Genomic DNA, 12,929 nt, shown 5'->3' with positions numbered 1-12,929 from the left:
ATTGCTTCCAATAAAAGAACTGTAAGTTGTTTTTTCTCTCTAGGTTTTATACTTCCTCTAGAGTTTGCATTACTCTCTTCTTGTTTTGTTTTGTTTTGTTTTGTTTTTATCATCTGAGAAATCTGACCTTTCTGATTCGCATTCCCGCAACTGAACTATGCATTGAAATGTTTAAGCTGGTGTCTGTCACAGAGAGAGAATATTTGGGGACTGGAATGGGGAAGGTTAAAAGTCTTCATGACTGAATTCATCTTTGCATTCTGGATGTGCCTTGATTTCAGAAGCAACTGTACTTATCTTTTTTTAAAAAAAAAAACAAAAACAAAAAAAAAACACAGCAATATACGAAACACACTGTTGAATGTCAAAGTCGTGCTTGTATTTCCTGCCTGTGATTGCCTTGTTAAATATGCTCACAATGCTTCGGCGAGGCTAAGGGACACACTTTACAGTCAAACCATGTGCTGATCTCCCTCGCACACGCATACCACACTCACATCAGTGCACGCAAACATGCCCACACATATCTTTCAAGCCCTCTCGTATTCTGCCAGGTTGCTGCTAGAAAATGTTTCATCTCCAACAGATGGAAGCTGAGTGCTTTGCTTTGCATAAATAAGGAACTCTTTTTTCTCTTGTAGGTAAAGTGTAATCAATCACCATCTGATTGTTGAATTTAGACTTCATAGTGGGATGCTAGAGAAATGGAGTACGGAAGGCTTAGATATTTTTTTTTTAAGTATAGGCTATTTGTGGAGTCAATTTTTAAAAATCACTGCACTACCTAGTTAAAGAGCAGATATGGCAACACTTGATTTAATGTGCTATAATTCATCCCCGTCATAATATGAGAAATGTTCAAGGTATTTGTTAGCACTTTCCTAAATGTATAACATATCTTTTAAAACCCATTTTTCACTAAGCACTCTATAATTTAATGCAGTATGCCTTTAAATACAGCTACCAAATGCTTTCCACACTCACTGGGATCATTTGTATCAGCAAAAACCATTACAAACAGGCATGTAAGCAATACAAGATAATGTGTTTAGAGTGAAATGGTCTAGAGATAAGAACTGTGAGCTTCATAGTTTTTTTGACTTAATTTACTGCCTGGCTCTGACACAGATGAGTTGTGTATGACAGGAAATATTAGATAAATTGTATTATGTTAAAATATTGCATCTAAATTACACGATTACAATTCACCCTTTTATGAGTCTTTGACATCTGTTCTGAAGGAAAAACAGTTTCTCTTCCCCTATGAATACTTGTTGGTTTTTATTTTTAAAAAAAATTCCTGAAAGGGTAAATGAATCCAAACAAAACCCCGAGGCAAGGTACCATAGCTTTCTGTGCTCTAACATTTTGGAGACAGGAAAACAAACCTACCATGGCACTTGAGTTGTTCAGTGAGAAAGTTTCTTGCAAATACAAGCATAATAGTTTAAAAGCAACGTTAAGCTGCCTCCTTCCCCCTTCTCCACCGTCCACGTCCCCCCACCAAACACACACTCCAAACACCCACATTCCATGCCACCCATGTCTTGAGTGTTTTGGGTTAGGAATACCAGAGACCCCTACGCCAGAGGGCATTTCAGCAGCGTGTCCACGGACAGGGGAGAAGAGGCATTTTTGCAGCTGGAATGAGAGGATGGCTTCCCCGGCTAGGATGGACCATTGAGACCGGATTTCGGTCCCAGCCTTCTTAACTTTAGGCTGTGCCCACCGAAGCCCCTCCCCACCTCATCCCAACTCCCTCTTGGGGAGAAGGGGGTGGGAAGGAAAAAACCAACAACAACAACAACAACAACAACAACGCGACCAAAACAACAGGTCACCACCCACCCTGTGGAATAAATTCTAATCTGCTTAAGAAAGGGGGAAAGAAAAGAAGAGAAACAGAGTAAAAAAAAATAAAAATGCCCCTATATCGCTGCGGTTTTCAGCTCCAAAGAAAAACATGCCTTTATTCTACCTGCCAGGGGAGCGGGCTCGGTCCTGGTCCCCCTCGCTCCCGCGCCTGTCGGTAGCAGCCCGGTCTCCCCCGCCAGGCAAAGCCGCGGTGCGAGCTCTGCGTGTCTGGTCGGAAGCAGCACTTACCTCGGGCCCCCTGTGGGCACCGATCGCTCCAGACCCGGGCGGGCGAAGTGTCTGCGAGAGAAAACCGTGCGGAGCCGGGAGCAGCCGGAGTCAGGGGCGAGTCCGGAGGCGAGCGGAGGGGCGTCTGCGCCCAGCCTCTCGCTCACTCGGTCTGAGCCATCATGGACTCTGCGTGCTCCTCTGCCGAGGATTTCACACCCAGATTGGCTCCCCCAAATCCAATCCGCGGCTCTACAACAAAAGATTTCTCTTTACCGAGACAGTAGTAATACGTCCCAGGGCAAACCGGATGTGAAATAGGCAGTGACTTCATGCCAGAGAGATTTTATTTTAGAAAGGAAGGTGGTACCAGTCTCTGGATCTGGAGACCAATCCGCCCATTTTTTTTTTTTTTTTATATGCAGCACAATTTAACTTGCACCGCTTTGGCCCTAATCTCCTTCCCCAAGCTACAGACTCAGATCCTTCCACCACCCGATGGCTGCGAGCTTTCCCGGTTTGAGGGGAGTCCAGATGGGGGAGGGAAGGGTAGACAGGGGGAGAGACCTAGGATCCACATTCAGATTTTTTTTCCTCCCCACTTTCAATTTAGGAGCACGCGATGTTGATGTGCGCCCTTTAAAAACAAAGCTGATCAGGGCAACTGTTCGCCTTTGATCAAAATTGTCAGCAGTGCATGCAGATGAATGAATGCGAGCCGCGGCACAGGGAGATGCCGGGCTGCACATGTGGCGCACACGGCCCGCGCCTCCATCTCCTGCACACGCACTCCCACACACATGTCTGAGCGCCCGACTTGCAGAGTCACCAATGGGGAGGAATGGCCGGCAGAGTTCTGGACAGCGGGGAACTGGCTACGGGGCTTGGAGAATCGTTCGCACTTACACAGGTTGTGAGCGCTTTCCAGCCCACCTCCATCTGTAGCTTAGAGGACAGCGAGAACACGCTCCGACCAGGTTTCTAACCTTTGGAAGCAAGTGTTTGTTTACTTTGTCATTGGAGCAAACACGGGCTTCTTACATGTGAACTGTGCTGGGTCCCTAGGACGAGGAGTATTTAACTTTAAATGCATCGCCCAGATCCTGTCTAGGTTTGAGATTCCTATCTCCATTCCCAGAATCTTCCCTTTGCCTCCAATTCCGTCATTCTAGGGATTAGGAAAACAAACGGGAGCGGGGGAGGAGAGATGAACAAAAAGATGTTTAGAAGTCAGGACCAAGCCGGCTTCTGCTGTTTACCCCTGCCCTCTTCTGCTACCCACCCTGGTTGGTGGCTCTCCACCCACGAGTAATTATGCATTTAGGGAAGGAGGGTGTGTTTCAATAGCAGTCTAACTAAATTTCCAAGGAGTCAGAGAAGGCTGTAGTTCTCTCCTTGGATTTTGTGAATGGGTGTTTGTAGTAGAGAGGAGATGGGTGCTGTCTTCCTGGGATGCTTACTGAAAGGACCCAAAGCTCTGGGAGCTGTTCCTTCAGCACTTTGGCCAGAACTAGGTAGAAAAGATGAGTGCCATCACATAAGGCGTCTGGTAAATAAACTCTGAACTTGTAACTTTTGTGAGCTCCTAGCCATTTTCCCCCAAGAGGACTTCTAGCAGAGGAGATACTTCTGATAGGGGCAGGGCTTGGCTAAGCAAAGGAAACATCAGTCCATACCACGCATAGGTTTTGATTCTACAAGTGTTCCTTGGTTTTGTGCTGCAACAACAACCATCTTCCATGATGAAAACTTAAGACAGGTGATTGAGATGACAAGGAATATAACATTGAAGACCACATTCACAGTTGGGTTTGGTTATCTTCTGAGTTTTCAAAGGGAAATGTTAACGGGAAATTACTGCAGAAATAAATCTTCGAGGAAGGGAGAATTGAAGACCAGCTTATGATACCCTATTTCTGGGCAGGAGTTGCCTACTCTGTTGAGACATAACAAATGTTAATATATTCTTAAAGATACCCAGTAAAGAAACATCATAACTGCCCTATGTTAAATGACTCAATTTTTATTTAATTTGTCCATTAATTTAGTTATTTATTGAGCAGTTCTGAGACTAAAACTCACTTTAGTAAGGTTTGAATCCTGAGGTTAGCAATAAGAAAACATTGGGTTTTTTACCTGATAATATATAATGCAATTCCATAGTTTTTTTTTGACTCAACAAAGACTGATAGTCCTAAAAATGTGATCTTTTAGTGTATTTTTCTCTTAGTTGAATTGTTGCAGCTTCTTTCACTCTCCTCTGAAAATTGAGAATAACTTTATTTCCTATACCTAATGAATGCAACCAAATCACTATACTGATTATGTTTTTATGAGCACAGCCACTGAAACTTGATCATTTGAACAGTAATCTCTCAGAACAAATTCAATCACATCTTGCTTCAGACTGTAAGAGTCATGTAACTATCCAACAGGAATCAATTGCATAGCAATTCAATATATTTTCAAACAAGTATTTATAAATAACTATTGGGTATATCTTAAAATGTCACACACATATGAAAATGAAAATGTCCATACTATTATTTTCTATTTCAAAAACTCAAAGGTAGTTTTTACTAGATGATTAATGTGTAATTTGTTTTGGGATATATATGTTTTTAATAAGTAAATTTAATAACTTGTGGGTGTTTAAAATTTGACCATTTGAAAAACAGCAATTGCAACTATAAGTTATGATTGTGTTTATTATTTCCCATCTAAGGTATTATTACCATTTGCACATAATACCAGAGAGAATAAAATATAAGAAATTAATGAAAGGAAATAATTTACTTTATATTGTCTTGTTAATTTAACCCTTTAGATAATTGTTGACATTATTTTTACTTTTTACCTAGCGGAATGAATCTCTTCAAAGTGTGTGTGAATCTGATTGAAGTTTTGAAATAACAATAACCATAATGTTCAATATTCTTAAAATGTTTACTTGGTGCCAAATAATATGCTAATTAGTTTGCATACATCATGCCATTTAATTCTGAAAACATGACTGTGAGAGAGACTCTTAATATCCCCATTTTACAAATTATTCAATAAATTTTGAATTATGGAGAGCATGAGACGTGGCCAAGGTCCCACAGCTGGTGCATGTTCATGTTGGAATGCAAACCCAGATCTTCTGACTTCAAGACTTATTCTCTTTACCACAAGTCTATGTTACTTTATTTCCTTACTCTGTGGTAGTGAGCTCAAGTTAAAATATACCTTATTTATTTTATGTCTATCATTGACCATCTTCATGTCTGTCACATAAAATATTCCTCTGAGTATTTTCAAAAACATTTATTCACACCGAGACTTTTTATTTCAATGACCTAGTACATCCAACTGCAATGTGATAGGCTTACTTTAGTATTTCGGAGGCTTCTGCTCTTTTCCTCCTGCTTTATGGGGCCAGCTGCACAGGCCTTCCAAACAGGCACTAGTTCTGGGCGGAAGGGATTTGAGGTCAGACCTAGGACCAGGGATCCTGGGGAGGCCTAATAGCTCTATTTCTAGTGTTGCAGTCTGGTACATTTTGCTTTTTCTGTCAATTTTAAATGGCAGGGAGCCCTGACCTAATTGAAGAAGTGGCACTGATTCTTTTCAACAGGGATGTTTTTACTTTTTTCAACTAAATGTGAACCCAAATGAGAAAAAAATAGTAAGAGTGTTCTCATTAATTCAGCATGGCTTTTTATCAAAATATATTGGAGTGAGGGAAAAGAAGATACAAGTAAAAATGATAAAATATCAAATAAGCTTCAGCTGAAATCTAGAATGAAGTGGCCATTTTCAATGTAATTGCATGGCTCAGCTATATACTCTGAAATTATATTTTAATGTTAGCATACTATGAAACGTGGTTATCAGTTTGCAACCGTAAGCATACAGGTTACAATTAAACATGACTTCCCAACATTTGTGTATATATAGTTAGATTTTATATAGAAGATTTACACTCACTAAACTAGCCCTTTTTTTCTAATTTCCCACTATAAAATAAAAACCATCTTGTTAATGAACTATTCTAACATATCCAAAGGGCTAGCCCTCTCTTTATAATTGGTATTGAAATAAAGGTTTGGTTTGGGGAAAGGAAAGGACTATGACATAAGTAGTTGAGTAATTTTGAACCTTAACCTGGACACTTTTTTCATCTGGATTACTTAGACAAATTCTTTTGTCCAGGCTGAAAGGCTAGTTTAACATCTCGGCATCGTAAGAGGCATGGTATCGTAAAAACAAAATCAGATTTCCTCCCAAATACTTAAGTCCTAAATGTTTGGCCCTCAACCACTCTGACAGAGCACAGAGACTGTGTGGTTTTTCCTCTGATCTTTGCAGAGGTAGCACCCAGGTTAGCCCGGCACAGTGAACGCTCATCTATGGACGTATGTCTGAAGTCACTGACACCTAACATACTGACTAATAAATGTCAGTATGTTACTGACATTTCCTGAAGCTCATTTTCTGAAGATTTAAAATGAGGTAACAGTACCTCCTTAGCTGGTTATGGCATAATATGGGAAAAAGTAATCCTCTTGCATAACTCCTTAGAGGTATCCACTGAATGCCATTTTCCTTCTCTTTTATCTGAACATAGAGTCATTATTTTTTAGCATTTTGGTGCATTGTCAATAGTATGCTCATGTAACTCATAATAGTGATTATATTGTCCATATTTTACATAAGATTTAACTGAAACATAAAATATTCAGTTATCAGACAAGGTTCTATGACAAGCTAACTCCCACACCACTTTAATCCTAGGCCTGTGTTTTTATTTATAAGGTATTCAAAGAAAAAGAACACTTTTCACTACACCTGCCCTAGGCATTGAGTATTTTACACATACCCCAAACCAGGGAGATTTGAGGAGCCTCTGTTCCATGGTAGATCCAACCACAGCATGTGTTCACACCACAGCTGCTACAGCCAGCCATGGACTCGCCCAGAGTACATTTTACATTATTTTTCCATAAGATCTAAGGACCCAACCAATATATATATATATATATATATATATATATATATATAATCATATAGTCATATAAATAGGACACTATTTAATTTTCTTCTGTGGCAGTTTTCATTTATTAGCAACTCATGTGTAATCCAGATTCACCCATTTTCCTTCAAAGTCTTCTCACTTTGTCGAGACCCATCAACCCAAGCAGGAAAATACAGATTTATTCAGAGTTAAGAGGAATTATAATATGCTGATAGTTGAAAGATATTACATATTTTAGAATATCAAATAAAATATAAAATACAATAATTTTACCCAGCCAGTGTGGATCAGTGGTTGAGCATTGAGCCATAAACCAAGAGGTCACTAGTTTGATTCCTGGCCAGAACACATCCTTGGGTTGCAGGCTTGAGCCCCAGTAGGAGGCATGCAGGGGCAGCCAACCAGTGATTTTCTCTCATCATTGATGTTTCTATCTCTTGTCCTCTCTCTTTTTCTCTGAAATCAATAAAAATATAACAATATCAATAATTTCCAAAATGACTCTAGATACCATTAGCAACTTGAAGAGTGTAATGTAAGTCAGGAGGGCATAAGGAAGCAGATATTGTTAATTAAAATGTTAAAATTTTAGATTCAATATTTGTAGATGTTATATCCTATATGAGTTAACAGAGGAAGCATGTACTCTATTTTTGTGGGGAAATGAAGACATTCAGGATATGTGTGTGTGTGTGTGTGTGTGTGTGTGTGTACACATACTAGGTATATATACATAGTCTCTGTTTAAACTCCTTTAAACCATTAGAATCCTTATCTACCCCTGTTTTTCTTTATTAAGGTGAACATAATGAATAGATATTAAATCAGTATCATTTATTGTTTAACATGTAGACTGAAAAATAAAGATCTGAGTTGGGGACTCAACTTAGAGAGATTACTTATCAGAAATAATAATAATAATAAATAGGCATGTTGATACTCAGAAACTAAATTTAGTTTATACAGAGCCTTCTGGCATGATTAGGCCTATGCCTTGTTTAGAATACAGTGGGGCCTTGACTTACGAGTTTAATTCGTTCCGTGATGGAGCTTGTAACTCAAATTACTCGTATATCAAATCAATTGTGAACGAGTGAGACACGTGGTGCTGGGCTGATGTTGTGGCGTTCACTGTGACGTTTGCTGCGCCAAGTAGCGGTGGGGTATCTGAAGCTGGCTTGTAACCCGAATTTTAGCTCGCAACTCAAAGCAAAAAATCGGCCAAGAGACGGCTCATATCTCGAAAAACTCGTTAGTTGGGACACTCATAAGTCAAGGCCCCACTGTATTGAGGATTTTAATGTGGCCTCATTATCCTGTTGGGCAGCTGCGTTTACGTATTTGTTTGAATTTGTAAAACACAAAAAGTGACACAAACAGTAAAGCAGCATTTAAAATATCATTCAGCCTTCCCTGAATGGCTGTAGTATTTGTGGAAAGGATATGAAATGGAAGGATTTACTCGAACAAAGATCAAGAATTAAGACACTAATGCCCCATCTGTTCAATAGTTCCCAATTCTTGGTGTTTACAATAATTGTATTCTGTGGAATAAAATGAAAATGAGTTTGTGGATGTGAATGCATTTTTATTATGATTATTTATAAATATATTTAAATATGACTAATTTCCTTGTGTTAAATATAGGAAATAGAACTAATTCAATTTTTTAGCTATAATTTAAAGCTAAAAAAAATATCTCAGCCTAACCCATTTCCAATTTTGATTTTAACAGCATTCACTAAGACTTTTATTTTATTAGAGAAAATTTTACAGCCTCCATTTTAATTACATCAGTGAGATTAGGCACGGGTAGGGAGGAACTGAAGAATTTTAAAGATGAGTGATGATCACTTTTGAGTAATTTTATTTATGAAACTAGAAGCCCGTACCAATCTTTGAAATATAGACTTTCTCCCATGAGAACTTAAGGTCTGGGCCAGAAAGCACTGCAATGGATGGGTAAATTGGTACAATGTAAAAAAACTATATAGCACAGAACCAACTTAACATACAGAATCAAGATGACAAAGATATATTTAGGTGTCCTACACTTTGATGCTTCTAAGATGACAGTGCTTAGTTGCCTTGGGAAGATGTAAAGTGTAATTTTGAAGGCAATTGAGTGGGCTTACTGTTTGTCACTACTCATATTTGGTGTTAGAATTTAAACATAAAGTAGACAATTTTAAATTTTCATTTAAGGAGATGAGAGAATGAACTCCAAAATACTGTTTCTTCCCCATACAAAAGGGATTATCTCCTGTTTGACACCTATAATATACCAGACACTGTAGTGTGTGTGTGTGTGTGTGTGTTTTATGTAACTTTTGCAATTGCATTCTCAAAATAATGCTGTTTACAGATAGAGAACCTAGGTTCAAAACAAATAAGAGATTTTCTCAGAGACACACGGCTTATAAATCAGCCTTGATTTGAACCTAGGCATAGATCTTGTGGCTTCAAAAACTTGTGATTATAAGGCAATGAATGTAAATCTCTCCCATGTAGGGTGGGAGAAGCACTGTCATGAGAGACTGATGAAAACAGTTCTGGTCACATTAGTTACATAATGAAATGCAGTTATTATGAATTAGAAAATTTTTAATGATTAGTATAGGTCAGTGATGGCGAACCTATGGCACACGTTTCAGAGGTGACACGCGAACTCATTTTTTTTTGGTTGATTTTTCTTTGTTAAATGGCATTTAAATATATAAAATAAATATCAAAAATATAAGTCTTTGTTTTACTATGGTTGCAAATATCAAAAAATTCGATATGTGACATGGCACCAGAGTTAAGTTAGGGTTTTTCAAATGCTGATTTGCCGAGCTCAAAAGGTTCGCCATCACTGGTATAGGTAATCAGAGTAACACATTTAAGAAACAGAATTTGGAGTCAGATATTTTCTATTTCTGGCAATTACTTACTGTTTGGCCACCTCACTGTCCTGAGCTTCAGTTTCATTATTTTTTCATAGAGGACTAATAATTTAATTTTACATAGGATATTAACGAGCTATTACTTGCATAGTAGATAATATATTAAAATATATACATCAATTGATAACTATGGTAATTATTAATATAATCTTTACATTGTAATGGTCTATGAAAACATACAACTTTTCCTAGAACATTTCTTAGCTTTCCAAATTTTAAAATTAAGTTTTGTACATCACAACCAATTATGTTGTGGCTTTGCAGTTGAACCAACTCAGCCAAAATTTATCATATACCAGGCTGACCATTTGGTTCTTTTGATCATATAGTTATAGCCTTAATCAATAAAACTTTGGCCTTTGCAAAGAAAGTGAATTCATTATTTCATAGAAATTCAACTTAGCAGGTTGTAGGACATAAAACATAAAATGTTTAAGGCTGAAGCTACTGCAAGGCTCAATCATAACCCTATGACAAGAGGCAAGAAATTCTGTCTCCATCCAACTTCTGCTCAGCTATTTTGGCATTAAGACAGTATGTTTAATGAAAATATAGGATAGCTTAATATTGAAATCAGACTGCCATAGACCAATTCCAGCATGTCATAATTTCAAGAGTTTCATCAAAAGGTTGATGAGACTTGGGGACTCAACAGGGTTGAGTCACACATGTAATCACCTGTTGGAAATGGCTAAAGGCATTTCCCCAAACCTGAATAGGAAACTGATTGTGGCTGCCAGACAGCTAAAAGGCATCTTAATCTATATGTTATTGCCTCCTACTGGCCAAACACCTGAACAGCCGAAGTCTAATTCCCCCATCTGACAATGGACTCTGTACTAAACCCTAACCCTTTGAAGTGTATATCTCTGCCTTGCCTCAGGACAAGTTGTGTTAAAAAAAAAGCATGGGGTCCTGGGGACAAAGAGAGAACCTAAGACCTTAGACTTAAGATCTTGGATCTTAGCTCCTTTAGCTAAGCTCCTCTCACCCCCAATGCCTTTCAAAATTATATTTCATCTTCTGATTCTTTATTAGCCTCTGGATTCCTATTAAATCTACACACAGCCCCTTCTCCGGATTCCTGAACCCTTCTTGATGCTGGGACAAGATCAGACAAAGTGGGATATAAAATAAATGGGATGAAAATTAATGAATAAAAAAGAGTTTAAGGAAAATACCTACTCTTGCTATGTCTTACCCCTTTCTGACAATTGGAGTAGATATTGCTAAAGAAGGAAGCAGTTCAGAAACTCTAAAGAGGAGCATTGAATGGCAAGCCATTATTATGGTTTCAGCAAATTCTGAAATTGAAAAGCCACTTTTCCTGGACAGAGAACAAATCAGGGAAAAGCCTTGTGAAGATCCATTTTCATACAGTGCTTTTTCTTTTATTTACTCGTGTGGGAATACCGTAGCAGGGAAGTTCATTCCATGATGAACCAAGTGAATCATACCAATGTTCTGAAATGCAAATTAAACACAAATGTCAGCTCTTATTAAATTGAAAATCATACAAAACATTCTGTTTTGTTTTATGAATCTTTAATAGAACAATTTGAGTGTGCTTACATTTCTTCTGCACTATCAAAGTGGAATACAGCCATAATTTAGAAACAATGTCTGAAAAGCAGCTTAACTATACTAATGTTCTGTCCTTATCCTTCATTATTAGCGCTGTGATCCATGTTAAAATACTATAGTTACTTTTTGGGTGACCTTGAGAGACTCCATACCTCTAGGAAAACTAGCTATTTCAGGAATTGAACTGTCCTAAGTTAGTCTGACAGCCATATGTTCAAATCATGATTTCAGCGCCTGGAGAAAGTTTTGTCAGGCTCCCAAGCAAGTCAGCAAATTCAGGAGAATTGCCCTGTGGCTTAAAAAGAACATGTTTGGGGAAGGTCAGTCAAGGTTCAGAAAGCCTTGGCTTAAGGGGGACGCAAATACAAGCCCTATTCTCAGAAAGAACAGCATCTATCTCATATATAAGTATTATATATATATATATATATATATATATATATATATATATATATACACATTTATGGAACGCCCCATAAATTATGAAAAAAATCCATTACAAAATGTGGCCTCCTCTCCTCACATCTCCTAAAATCAATGTGTAATTTGGCCCAGAGCGACATATAAGAACAAAAGAAAATAAAAATCAAAATAGAAGAGCTTATGAGGCACCAGGAAAATGTAAGAAGGGAAGAAAAAAAAAACACATTTCAGGACTAAATTTGTTTAAACCTTACAGTAACTTCTGAACTATAATTCATGGGCACAGGTAGGAGAAAGTGTAAGATTTGAAATTGTAGTCCCAAATTTTTTTTATCATTCTTCACTTTGAAATATCATTCTTAGGCTAAAGTTGCTAAAATCACTTACATTTTGAAACACATTGATTAAGACATAAAGTCAAGTATACTCTTCAGAGCTGAGCACATCAAATATGGAAAAATAAAAATTTTTATGAAATCTAGACATGACTCTTGGACAATATTAAAGAGTTATTTGTTCTTGTCACTGTTATTTGAAGAGGCCTCAGTAACCATGCTTTGTTTAGATCATTATTTCTGTCCAGTTTCCAATTCAAAATCCAAATTTGAGATTCTCTCATTTAATAGCATTCTCTAACTCTATCAGGGACTCACCATGCTCAAGCCTTGGGTTTCACTTTCCTATGCCCATTTGTAGAATTCATATCTGTATTTATTTCTGCTTTGGAATTTCAAAAATTTATTTCATATAAAATCTTTACAAATATGGTGAATAATGTGCTCAGATTAATTTTTTAGAACTGGTTACATCAATTCAGATGTCCCTCTGAAGGAAGAAATGTGAACAAAGACATAAAAAATGGGGGTGAGGGAACCTAG

At 37.7% G+C, this 12,929-nt stretch overlaps 1 protein-coding gene across 2 annotated transcripts in view; it reads right to left on the bottom strand.

Annotated features, from left to right (window-relative positions):
* GABRA1 (gamma-aminobutyric acid type A receptor subunit alpha1) overlaps positions 1 to 2,862 on the bottom strand; it is a 49,588-nt gene extending 46,726 nt beyond the window's left edge. The window contains exon 1 of one of the 2 annotated variants that reach the window (XM_081091708.1): positions 2,104 to 2,862. The gene's annotated coding sequence lies outside the window, so the exon portion shown is untranslated. Of the gene's footprint in view, positions 1 to 1,978 lie in introns of both variants that reach the window. The other variant, XM_081091709.1, reaches the window with a different exon arrangement.
* Between the last annotated feature and the right edge of the window lie 10,067 nt (positions 2,863 to 12,929).

Source organism: Myotis nattereri, assembly GCF_964212035.1.
Source record: "Myotis nattereri genome assembly, chromosome: 5".
Classification (NCBI taxonomy): domain Eukaryota; kingdom Metazoa; phylum Chordata; class Mammalia; order Chiroptera; family Vespertilionidae; genus Myotis; species Myotis nattereri.
Note: the sequence above shows the minus strand (reverse complement) of the source record. Positions and strands in the feature narration are given on the sequence as shown.